Source organism: Scylla paramamosain, chromosome 20 (genome assembly GCF_035594125.1).
Source record: "Scylla paramamosain isolate STU-SP2022 chromosome 20, ASM3559412v1, whole genome shotgun sequence".
Classification (NCBI taxonomy): domain Eukaryota; kingdom Metazoa; phylum Arthropoda; class Malacostraca; order Decapoda; family Portunidae; genus Scylla; species Scylla paramamosain.
The window spans coordinates 2,433,695-2,446,813 of record NC_087170.1 but is presented as its reverse complement, the minus strand read 5'-3'; positions in this window follow the sequence as shown (position 1 = coordinate 2,446,813).

Below are 13,119 nucleotides of genomic sequence, written 5' to 3'. Positions count from 1 at the left end.
ACATTTTCAAGCGCTTCCAATCGGCCGTTATAATCCACATTTGGTTCAAGTCGTCTGGAGTAGTGATCTCGATCGCGTGGTTGGGGTCCTCGTTCAACCAGGCGACGATCTTGCCATTATTTAAGGTGACGTTTTTTTTCCATTCCTGCTTGGTCTTTATTATCTTCATTAAAGTTGATCGTAGCGGTGTCGGGTCTTCATCAATGAAAATGTTCATTTTCTTTCTCTTTAGTTCACCTTTCTTCTTAACCAGCTAATTTTCCTTCTTTCCGCTGCAAAATCTGAAAATGAGCGGCCGGTCACGGTCTCGAGGTTTTCTGAGGCGGTGCGCCACCGCGTTCAGGTCAACTCCACTGAACGAAGCAAGCTCGATTACTTTCCCCTCCAACGCTTCCTCATTTTTTTTTGTTTTGTTTTCCTCCTGCAGGTAGTAAATAGTAAAGTAACTTACCCCACTCACTCCCACTGGGTTTAGCGCTTCCTTCAGGTGTGTGAGTTTGCTTATTTCGTGAATATGTGGGAGTCATCTAGTTTTTTTTCTGTTAGTCCTATGTTCACCTGTTTGCTGGAAAGATTTTTTTTTTGGGGGGGTCATTGTGTAAATGTTAGCTTTTATTTCATGTCATATTCTTCTTTTGTGTTCTTGTGAATAGTAAAGAAAAGTGTAAAGCACAATACCGCTATTCTCACATGTCTACTTCGTCTCATTCTAAGTAGTAAAGAAAATAACGTCATATAGCAGCCATGATAAGACATTTTCCTCTCATCTTTCTGTGAGGAGTCAGGCGGAGCTAGACGCATCGTGATGTTCACCTGCTTAGCGTGGGGTTTGATGGGAAATGTTTGCTTTGGAACGAGAGAGATTTTGGCGCAGAACACGGACACTTGAGGCGTTGTTTTAGAGGTCTGGATTGTGTGGCTTTGTCAGCATAGCAGGTATGTGATAGTGTATATCATTGTGAAGATATTGTTGGGCAAAGTATTGGATGTTAATGAAATGTAAGGAGCGGGAGAGAGGATGATTAGAGTGCACCATGGGTGTGTTGCAGGAGTTTCACGGTGATACTTAAGGACCGTAGCCGCAGCCGTCTTCACCAGTGTGTGCCTGTCTACTGGAGGAGTGGTGTAGTGTGTGGCCATCCTGAGCCCTATCAGTCTGTGGTGACAAGAGGGACCTTGTCATCACTCAGCAGGGGAAAAGAAGCGTTTATGTGAACAAGGGTTACCCGTTGTGTCCCTCAACTGGAAATTTTGAGGTGTATAAGTTTCATTTAGTTATTTCTTCTTTTTTTTATGGATTGTGAGTTTACACGAGTTGTGTATTGATTTATTTTGATATCATTTAAGTGTTATTTGTATGTTTTATGTTTGTTTACTCTGGCAGGAGATTTTTTTAGTTTTCACTCCAGTGGTGAAGTTAAGGTGAGCCCAGGCTAGCTGGTGGGCAGCTGGTACTTCATTACATTTTATTCTGCTGTCATTGTAGGCAGCAAGGAAAAAAAGTCACAATACAGGGTAGAAGCATATTTGTCACTTTTCTCTGTCGTGTCATAAAAAAAATATCTTGCTCGTTTCCCGCTCCTTTCCCCACTTCAGCCCATCCCCTTAAAAAAAAAAAAAAAAATGCAAGCTGAAAACACAGGTCACATTTTTCTCTTGTCTCTTGTCTTGTTAATATATAAATAAATAAAATATATGAATAAATAAATAAATAAAAATTGCAAATTGCATATTTCTGTCATTCTTCATCGTGTCTGTGGCGGGATGCCTCATCCCGCGTAGCACGCCATGACCTGACGCCAGCCCTCGGGCTTCCTGGCCTGACCACGTAAGAGTAAGGTCAAGCCTTTGTCTGCAGCTGTGCTCTGATCTGCTCCACGGCCGCGTGGGCTCCTACTGAGGTCAAGAGCCCCAGCCATGGCATGAGCCGCGGGCCATGTGGGAGTCTCCCCTGCTATAGGCATAAGTCCTTGTCTTCTCAGCTTCGGGGATTGACGTAGTTCTCGTCTGGTTATCCTTGATGGCGGACGTGTTCGGGGTAGCTTCACCTTGTACAGTTTTATTATATTAATATATGGGAGCAGCTATACCATTTCTGTTTTCTTGGCACCACCTAGTCAGTACCTAGAATCATTCTAGTACATGTCATAAGCAGCACAACAACAACAACCCACTCTAAGAGCACTGTAAGATGAAAGTACAAGCCAATTTTTTTTTTTTTTTGGATGTGTCATTGTAAACCTTATCCCCCCACCGCATAAAACAAACAAAAAGCAACAGCACTGCAACAAAAAAGGCATTTCCTGAAACAGGCTCTACCGCCGCGCCATAAACAACACCAAAAGTCTCTCGGCACAAGATGAAAGTATAAGAGGACCTACGTGGTGGGACCGCGATGAGGGAGAAACAAAATTGATACGCGAGGCCTTTCACCGAGCCAGGTGGGACCACCCGGGCACACGACACGTGTGTCGTAGCCATGGCTCTTATGCCTATAGCATTGCCCCCGACAACGCTAGCGCCTAAGCCGCGAATACTAACACCCCTGGCGTGATCCCTCGTGAGGTCACGTCACCTGCTTACGTCATCCATGGTCACGAGTAAGACAGTGCCTGTCCTGATGCCGATGCATCATAAGGCCAACCTACGCAAGTAGATGGCCTCACAAAACAGTAACCCATTATTTGACTCAGTGATATGCGAGCTAAAAGGGTATAGAAAAAGTACATATGCTTGTGTGGAAGTGTGATTAACCATAGACTCCCAGTGAGACATGTTTCTTATGAACCTTATGTAGCAACAATTGAGATATCAGTATTCTGGTGATCGTGAATACTGAAGGAAGAGACAAGTGTACTAACTAGTCAGATTTTATACATTAAAGGATAACTCTTTATGCAGAAATAGCTAGCAGTGTAAGTGGGTCGACGTCGCTGTCGTTAAGACTGAAGGTCCCTATGACCTTAAGTAGACTCTAATAGCGAAATGTTACAAATTTTTGGAAGGTGCTCAACACTCAGCAGCACCATGAAACTACCAGTGGTTCTCTGCCACGCCTTGGTGGTAAGTAATACTTATATGTGATTATATTATATGTGCATTTATATATTTTGTGTGTTATGCGTTACCGAATTACCTGATTTGTTTGATAAAGCCCTAATAAAGTAAATTGACTATTAACGTAAAAACTTATCTTTTTTTTTTCGTAAAGTTACTTAAAGATATATTAAGTAATATCATGTGGTTGAGTTATTGTTAACTGCGTGTGTTGCTGGAATGTTGATTTACAGGTTAATAAAAAGTGCTAGTGTTTCTGAACTGCGTTTGTAGCTTACCTCACTGTGAGAACCCAAGCCTTAACTCTCGGTAACCTGGACTTAGACTTTGAAGTGCTTGGTGGATAAATAATAAATGAAATTCCTGCGTAGACTCCACATTACCTTAAAGGTAAGTTACAGGATTGCTACACTAGGGTAATCATGAACACAATCTTGCTCGTAAAAGTAAGGATACGTACTGGAACACAGAGGTGGGGTCATAACAGCAGCACGAGCTAGGGACATGGAACAGTTGTCATAACAATAAGAACACGTACAGGAGACAAGGGTCTCTGGTCTTAGCAACAAGACACGTACGTGAGGATATATCTGGGGTTATAACAGCAAGAACACGGACAAGGAACACAGAGCTACAGTTATAACAGGAAGAAAACGTGTAGGAGACACAAAACTAGACTTATAACAGCAAGGACACGTACAGAAAACACAGAACTTGAGTCATAATAGCCAGGACACGTACAGGAAACAGGAAACTATTGTCATAATAGCAAGGACACGTTTTATTTTTCACCTTTCTATGGTATGAATTAATTCAAAACTAGAGCATCAAGAAACCATGAAAAGAATAGAGGAACCTTTTATTTTGCACATTTTCTGGGAAACGCCAGTTTAGCTTTCTCTTCTTCCTCCTCCTCCTTCTCTTTATAAGGTCCTGACAACCCTTCTTCGTAAATAAGAAAAAAAAAAAAAAAGGGCGAAACGAATAATACTTACTCAGATTCCCCCAATTAGCAGAGGCAAAATGGCAGAGGCACCTCCGCTTTGGGGGATACTGAGGAGGGACTGGAGCGATAGGACAAGATATTATGAGATTGTGATCGGAGGAGCGCAAAGGAGAAGAGATGGTGACAGCATAAGCTGAAGAGGTAGAGGTTAGGAAAAGATGAAAAATGTTGTATGTATATCCAAGCTGTTGAGGAACACGGGTAAGGTGTTGCACTAGTTGATCTAGCAAAAGTTATAGGCTAGTTCACCAGGATGGTCAGTGAAAGGAGAGGAAAGCCAAAGCTGGTGGTAAACATTGAAGTTCACCACCCCATAAAGGGAAGAGAGTCTGAATGTGCTCCAATTTGGAAGTTAAGTGGTCCAAAAAATTTCTTATAGGCAGAGGAGTTAGGCGAGAGATATACTCGTATAGCACAGATAAATTTAGTTTGAGAGTGACTCTGTAGTCGTAGCCAGATGATGGAAAACTCGGAAGATGCAAGAACATTGGCACGAGAGCAGGTTAAGTCACTGAGCACATATAGGCATCATCCAGCTTTGGAAATGAGGATAGAGAAAGTAGGAGAGAACAGGAAAGTGGTTGCTGTCAGATGCCTTAGACACCTGTCTTTCAGTGAGGAGAAGATGTGGTTTAATAAAGGAGAGGTTGTCTTCTATAAATTGAAAATTAAATCTAAGTCCGGGAATGTTCCAGAAGTTAATAAAGAAAAAAAGCTGGGGGGGGTGAGATGTCAAGACACTTAGGGTTGATACCAGAAGACCTTTTCGACATGGGGAGATTTGTAGTCCCTTCCCCAGATGGGGACTCCGAGGTTTGTGTAGGAGTCGCCATTATAATTTTGAATTTTGAGTGAGTGGTGTGTGTGTAATTAGGTGCTTGTAGTTTTGTGTGAAGGAAGAGAGTTGTCTTTAGAAAGTAGGCTGTGACTGTGTTGTGAGACACAAAGGGAAACGTTCAGTGAGGTCACAGCTGGGATAATGATAAGTTCACAGCATTCCCTGGTCCAGCGCTTCAGATTTCACTGAGAGTAATTATCGTTTGGGCAAGTGTCTACTGCCTCCTTCTATTTTATATATACATTTCGTCACTTATCCTACTATAACACCATATGGTCTTCCATTTATTCTAGTCACTTTATAATTTAATATCCTCCACGAAAAAAAGTAACTTGAATAATGACAAGCAGTGAATTCTTAGCACACACACCTCCAATTTTTTAGGCCTTGGACTTTCTTCAGCTTTCTGACCTGTTAAATTTCTCATCCATCCCTAAACCACAAACCTATAAGCATTCCACCGACACACCTCACTGATTCCTCACCACAACTTAATCTTTTGCTGACAATCACTGATGTAGAAAGACCCCTCAACCTAGAATACCATACCTCAACATGTAAAGGATTCCCCAACTGTCATCTCACTCACAAAAAGTTTGAAAAGAAATATTTATCATCATCATACTGATTGTACAATTTGTTACCATTTTTTATAACTTTTATAGACCTATCTACACTATTATTATTACTACCTTATTAATTGTCAATATTATTGTTGTATATATTATAATATTATTATCGTTATTACCTTAATTCCTATTGTATTGTTTTCTTTGCCAATATTGTTATTATTATTTTCACCTTAGTTATTTTCTTCACTACCATCATAAGACACTGTATACACTATTTTAACAATACTTTTCTTGTATAGACATCTTTGTTATAATTTTTGTTTTTATTATTATAATTTTTATGATTGCCATTGTTATTACAAAGTTACTATTATAGCAATTATTATTACTGTTATTCTTATCATGAATAAATTATTCTATTTATATTTATTATTATTATTATTATTATTATTATTAATAGTAGTAGTAGTAGTAGTAGTAGTAGTAGTAGTAGTAGTAGTACATCATAATATAAAATTCACCTCTCCAGTTGTTGCTATCATTTCAATTATTCATTTTATACTACTATTTTCCATCTTCTCACGATTGTCACCATGTGGTTAATGTCGACGACCTAAATCACCACTTGGTCGGTGATGACGGCCTTCTTGGAGATCAGAGCTGTGCAAGTGCTCCAAAATCATGTGAAATTTCCCACACACACTAATCTTCCTGGACACAGTGCTGACGGACCTGCCTCAAGACTATGTTCAGTGCCGTCCTCTCGAACGTGTGAGTAGCTCTGACCGTCATGCCGAGCTCGCGACCGTCAGCGTTGCCCGGAGCGAGACGAGGATCGTCAGCGAATTACCTGGCTGTAGGACCGCGTCGTCTGAATGACTGTGAGACAGGCCCTGGCCTCGACAGATTGGGACATGATATTCACCGGGGACCCGCACCATGACACCGCTCTCACCACTGCTCAACACGTGTCACACAGGACATACTCTACCAGAGCCCAAAGGATCGTTCCTGGTTCGGGTACAGGTGCAGAACTGCTGCTGAACAGAAGTACAGAACCTGGACGTGCTACAAGAGGCACCCCGCGCAGCGCAACAAAACCCGACACAGAAGAACGTGCAAGATCATGACAAAGATAGCAAAATGGGCCAAGGCAAAGTGGAAGGCGGATATGAGGAGGAAGCTGGCCTCCAACCAGGCTGATATCAAGCAGTGGTGAGAATTAGTGAAGGAGAGGCAAGATGTTTCTTCTCATGAACGCATCCCTGCTCTTAGGAGGCCTGACGGGGATCTGGCCGTCTCCAGCCAGGATAAAGCATACATCCTCACCCACAGAAAATAATAAGGAATCCGTAGCCAAACAGGTAGCTGCCCGCCCTCACCCGTCTCACTGCCTCGAGACTGGAGACCGTTACCATCTCTGAGGACGCCATCAGGAGACACCTGAGAGATGTTAATACCAGAAAGACTATTATTAGTCCTGAAGGTGTGACCCCACATCTCTTCAAACAATGCGCTGATGAGCTCGCAGAACCTCTCGCGATAATCTTCCGCCCCTGTTTGCAGCGAGGGGTCTAGCCGTTCATGTCACACCCGTGCATGATCCTCGTCTCGCACCGGTGTAACGCTGACGGTCGCGAGCACTTTATGATGGTCAGAGCTGTCCACACGGTCGAGAGGACAGCACTGAACACAGTTTTGAAGCAGGTCTGTCACCACTGGGTTCAGGGAGCCTCCACTATGGTGTATGGGAGACTCCACATGATTTTGGAGCATTTGCACAGCTCTGAACTCCGTGAAGGCCGTCATCACCAAGTTATGATTTAGGTCTTCGACAATCACCACGTGGTGACAGTCGGGAGTAGTCATGATGTCGTCCAAGTGCTCCGTCAGGTATGAAGCAGGTTGCTACCATGCCACTGTGGCCGGTACGTAGCACAGAGCAGCAGGGAGCGCCTGTCAGCGAGATTCAGGCGGAAGAACAGCATCTCCATGACCTAGGGGATGTCAATTGAAAGCTCTCTCTCTAAAGACAACTCTCTTCCTTCACACAAAACTACAAACACCTGATTACACACACACCTTCACTCAAAATTCAAAATTATAATGGCGACTCCTACACAAACCTCGGAGTTCCCATCTGGAGAAGGGACCACAAATATCCCCAGGACATTTGTCTTCTGGTATCGACACTAAGTGTCTTGACACCACTTCCCATCCTCAGCTTTTCCTTTATTAACTTCTGCAACATTCCCGGACTTAGATCTAATTCTCAATCTATAAAAGACCACCTCTCCTCTACTAAATCTCATCTTCTCCTTACTGAAACACAGGTGTCCAAGGTATCTGACAGCTGTCACTTTCCTCTTCTCTCCTATGTTTTCTATCCTCATTTTCAATCCAATGCTGGATGATGCGTGTATGTGCTCAAATGACTTAATCTGCTCTCGTGCCCACGCTCTTGAATCTTCAGAGTTTTCCACCATCTGGCTACGACTACAGTCACTCTCAATTTAAATTTATCTGTGCTGTATACCTCTCGCCTAAGTCATCTGCCTATATGATTTTTTTGTTTTTTTTGACAACTTAACTTCCAAAGTGGAGCACATTCTGACTCTCTTCCCTTTTGAAGGTTTTTTGATGCTCTAATATTGAATGAATTCTTACCATAGGAAAGTGAAAATAAAACGTGTCCTTGCTGTTATGACAATAGTTTCCTGTTTCCTGTACGTGTCCTGGCTATTATGACCCAAGTTCTGTGTTTCCTGTACGTGTCCTTGCTGTTATAAGTTTAGTTTTGTGTCTCCTGTTTTCTTCCTGTTATAACCGTAGATCTGTGTTCCTTGTCAGTGATCTTGCTGTTATAACCCCAGATATATCCCAACGTACGTGCCCTTGTTGCTAAGACCAGAGATCCGTGTCTCCTGTACGTGTTCTTATTGTTATGACCACTGCTCCATGTCCCTTGTTCGTGTTCTTGCCATTATGACCCAACCTCTGTGTTCCAGTATGTATCCTTACTTTTATGAGCAAAGTTGTGTTCATATTCTTATTCCGGTGTCCCCTTGGCGAATCTCCAGTCCTTCTTTTACACCGTGACCTTACTGTTAAGAGCCCTTCGCCATGTCCCACATAAGTCCTCGCTATTATAAATCCAGCACCGCGTTCCCTACCCGTGTGGTCAGCCGATGTCCTCTCCGCGAGTACTGAGCTGTGCGGCACAAGACACGATCCTAATAAGGTTGTCCCTTTGATAAACGAGTTTAGAAAGCAGGCTTCATATGACTGAGCTGAAAAACACATATCAGAGAGGCGCTGTGAGGCTGCCGCTCTGGACTCCGCCAAAGAGAAGGACCTAATGAAGCACTATTTATTTATTTATTTATTTATTTTATTTATTTATTTTTTTATTTTATTTATTTATTTATTTTTTTGTGATATATAACGGTCTTTGCGGAAAGTTGCATGTTTGGAATCCACAAGTAATGTCTCAGGCAAGGAAGATTGAAGGGAATAATAGGCAGCTCTTTTTGTGCCTTCAAAATAAAGATTAGCGGGAGTTTATGCATTCCAACATACTACTGAAGAATGGATATGGTGTTTGATACCTTAAAGAGAAAGACGGGCAGGCCTTTTTTGTGCCTTTATAATAGAGATTGTGTACTTCTATGCACTTTAAAGGAAAAGATAGGGGCCTTAGGATATTTTAAAGAGAGAAATGGCTTTTAAATGGGATTAAAGGAAGAGATGGGGGACATGGAAAGGATTGTTGTTCTTTTATATACTTTAAAAGGAAAGATTTAGTAGCTCTACATGCTTTAAAGAGAAGAAATTTATTCATTTATTCAATCTTTTATGTAATTATTTAACTATATTTATTAATCTATTAAATTTTAAGCAGCGCTCAATAGAGGCAATAGAGGCAATTAGTTCTTTTAACTGCAGACGATTCCGCTGATTACAAATTACGCAAGAGATACTAAAATATTTATACTACACGAGCACTTTATTTGTTGTCGGGCATGTCCGAAAAAAATTATAATCTACACTTGTACTAGATATTTAATTAAGCCTGAGCTCCAATCCCTCCTCAGGATCCCCCTAAGCGAAGGTGCCTCTGGCGTTTTGCCTCTGCTAGTTGGGGGGACCTGAGGAGGTATTTTGCTGATTTTCCTTGGAATGACTACTGCTTCCGTGTCAGAGACCCGTCTTTGTGTGCTGAGCGCATAACAGAGGTGATAGTGTCTGGCATAGAGGCATACATTCCTCACTCTTTCTCTCGTCCTAAACCTTCTAAACCTTGGTTTAACACAGCTTGTTCTCGTGCTATACATGATAGAGAGGTGGCCCACAAAAGGTACTTAAGCCTTCCATCACCAGAATCTCATGCACTTTATATATATTTCTGCCCGAAACCATGCCAAGTCTGTTCTCCAACTAGGCAAAAATTCCTTCATTAACAGAAAATGTCAAAACCTTTCAAGATCTAACTCCCCTCATGATTTCTGGCATCTAGCCAAAAATATCTCCAATAACTTTGCTTCTTCTTTCCCTCCTCTACTTCAACCAGATGGCACCAATGCTATCACATCTATTTCTAAAGCTGAACTCTTTGCTCATACCTTTGCTAAAGACTCTACCTTGGACGATTCTGAGCTTGTTCCTCCCTCTCCTCCACCCTCTGACTACTTCATGCCACCTATTAAAATTCTTCGCAATGATGTTTTCCATGCCCTCGCTGGCCTAAACCCTCGGAAGGCTTATGGACATGATGGGGTCCCTCCTATTGTTCTCCGAAACTGTGCCTCCGTGCTTGCACCGTGCCTATTCAAACTCTTTTAGCTCTGTCTGTCAATATCTACCTTTCCTTCTTGCTGGAAGTTTGCCTACATTCAACCTGTTCCTAAAAAGGGTGACCACTCTAATCCCTCAAACTACCGTCCTATTCCTTTAATTTCCTGCCTATCTAAAGTTTTTGAATCTATCCTCAACAGAAAGATTCTTAAACATCTATCACTTCACAACCTTCTATCTGATCGCCAGGATGGGTTCCGTCAAGGCCGCTCTACTGGTGATCTTCTGGCTTTCCTTACTGAGTCTTGGTCATCCTCTTTTAGAGATTTTGGTGAAACTTTTGCTGTTACCTTGGACATATCAAAAGCTTTTGATAGAGTCTGGCACAAAGCTTTGATTTCCAAACTACCCTCCTACGTTTTCTATCCTTCTTTCTGTAACTTCATCTCAAGTTTCCTTTCTGACCGTTCTATTGCTGCTGTGGTAGACGGTCACTGTTCTTCTCCTAAATCTATTAACAGTGGTGTTCCTCAGGATTCTGTCCTGTCACCCACTCTCTTCTTATTATTCATTAATGATCTTCTAAACCAAACTTCTTGCCCTATCCACTCCTACGCTGGTGATGCCACCCTGCACTTTTCCACGTCTTTTCATAGACATCCAACCCTTCAGGAGGTAAACATATCACGCAGGGAAGCCACATAACGCTTGACTTCTGATCTTTCTAAAATTTCTGATTGGGGCAGAGCAAACTTGGTATTGTTCAATGCCTTAAAAACTCAATCCCTGCATCTATCAACTCGACACAACCTTCCAGACAACTATCCCCTCTTCTTCAATGACACTCAACTGTCCCCCTCTTCTACAATGAACATCCTCGGTCTGTCTTTTACTTATAATCTGGAACTGGAACTTATAATCTTAACTGGAAACTTCACATCTCATCTCTAGCTAAAACAGCTTCTATGAAGTTAGGCGTTCTGAGACGTCTCCGCCAGTTTTTCTCATCCCCCCAGCTGCTAACTCTGTACAAGGGCCTTATCCGTCCATGTATGGAGTATGCTTCACATGTCTGGGGGAGGGTTCCACTCATACTACTCTTCTAGACAAGGTGGAATCAAAAGCTTTTCGTCTCATCAACTCCTCTCCTCTAACTGACTGTCTTCAGCCTATCTCTCACCGCCGCAATGTTGCATATCTAGCTGTCTTCTACCGCTATTTTCATGCTAACTGCTCTTCTGATCCTGCTAACTGCATGCCTCCCCTCCTTCCGCTGCCTCGCTGCACAAGACTTTCTTCTTTCTCTCACCCCTATTCTGTCCACCTCTCTAACGCAAGAGTTAACCAGTATTCTCAATCATTCATCCCTTTCTCTGGTAAACTCTGGAACTCCCTGCTTGCTTTCCACCTTCCTATGACTTGAATTCCTTCAAGAGGGAGGTTTTAAGACACTTATTCATCAATTTTTGACCACTGCTTTGACCCTTTTGTGGGACTGGCATTTCAGTGGGCATTTTCTTTTATTGGATTCTTGTTGCCCTTGCCAGTGTATCTCCAAGACGGTCAGAAATACGAGTAAGGTGTTGCACCATTTGCTCGAGGTCGTGGAATATAGCATAGTTAAAGGCTAGTTCACTGGGATGGTCAGTGAAGGGAGAGGGAAAACAAAGATGGTGGTGAACATTGAATTCTCGAAGAATTGTGATTTCCGCAAAAGGGAAGGGAGTCAGAATGTGTTCCACTCTGAAAGTTAAGTAGTCAAAAGAATTTCTTATAGTCAGAGGAATTAGGTGAAAGATATACATCACAGATATTTTTTTGTTTGAGAGTCACTATGTAGTCGTAGCCAGATGGTGGGAAACTCGGAAGATTCAAGAGCGTAGGCATTAGAAAAGGCTAAGTCGTTGTGCACACAGACGCAGCATCCAACTTTGGATTGAAAATGAGGATAGTGAAAGCAGGAGGGAACAGAACACGGGCTATTGTCAGTTGCCTCAGACACCTGTGTCTCAGTGAGGAAAGGAAAATGAGGTTTAGTAGAGAAGAAGTGGTGTTCTATGGATTGAAAATTAGATCTGAGACCGCAAATGTCGCAAAAGTTAATGAAGTTAATGAAGAAAAAATTTGAAAGGGATGTCAAGACAGTTAGGCTCAATACCAGAAGAGCTGTCCGACCTGAGGACATATGTGGTCCCCTTCCCAAAAGGGGGCTCCGAGGCTGGTGTAGGAGTAGCCATATTAATCTTGAGTTTTGAGTGAAGGGGGTGTGTGTAATTAGGTGCATGTAGTTTTGTCTGAAAGAAAAGAGTTGTCTTTAGAGTGCAGGCTTTGACTGCCCCCATGTGTTGTGAGACAGAAAGGGAAACGTTCAATTAGGTCACAGGTGGGTTTAATGATGAGTTCACATATGTCCAGTGCTTTAGACCAGGTGTCTAGTGCCTTCTGCCTCTGCTGAACGAATGGAGTGATAAATAGCAGGTGAAATTTAGTGTGGATAGATGTCATGTTCTGAATTTTGGTAGAAGCAAGTCACGGCCAGAATGGAAATATAAATTAGGAAAAAAAATAATAAAAATAGTCTGAGAAATTGAGAGATTTAGTTTGACAATAAATAATATATTTACTTGGGATAGTCACATTAATAATAAGGCAGCAAGTATGTATCCCTTATTGGCGTATATGAGGAAAGTGTTCATATACATAGATGAGGAAATGATGAAATTTAGAACATCATTAATAAGACACACATTAGAATATGCAGCGCTGGTGTGTAACCCACACTTAAAAAGAAAAAAAAATCCAAACTGGAGAAAGTTCAAAGGGTAGCATCAAGTACCATCCCTTAGAGGGTT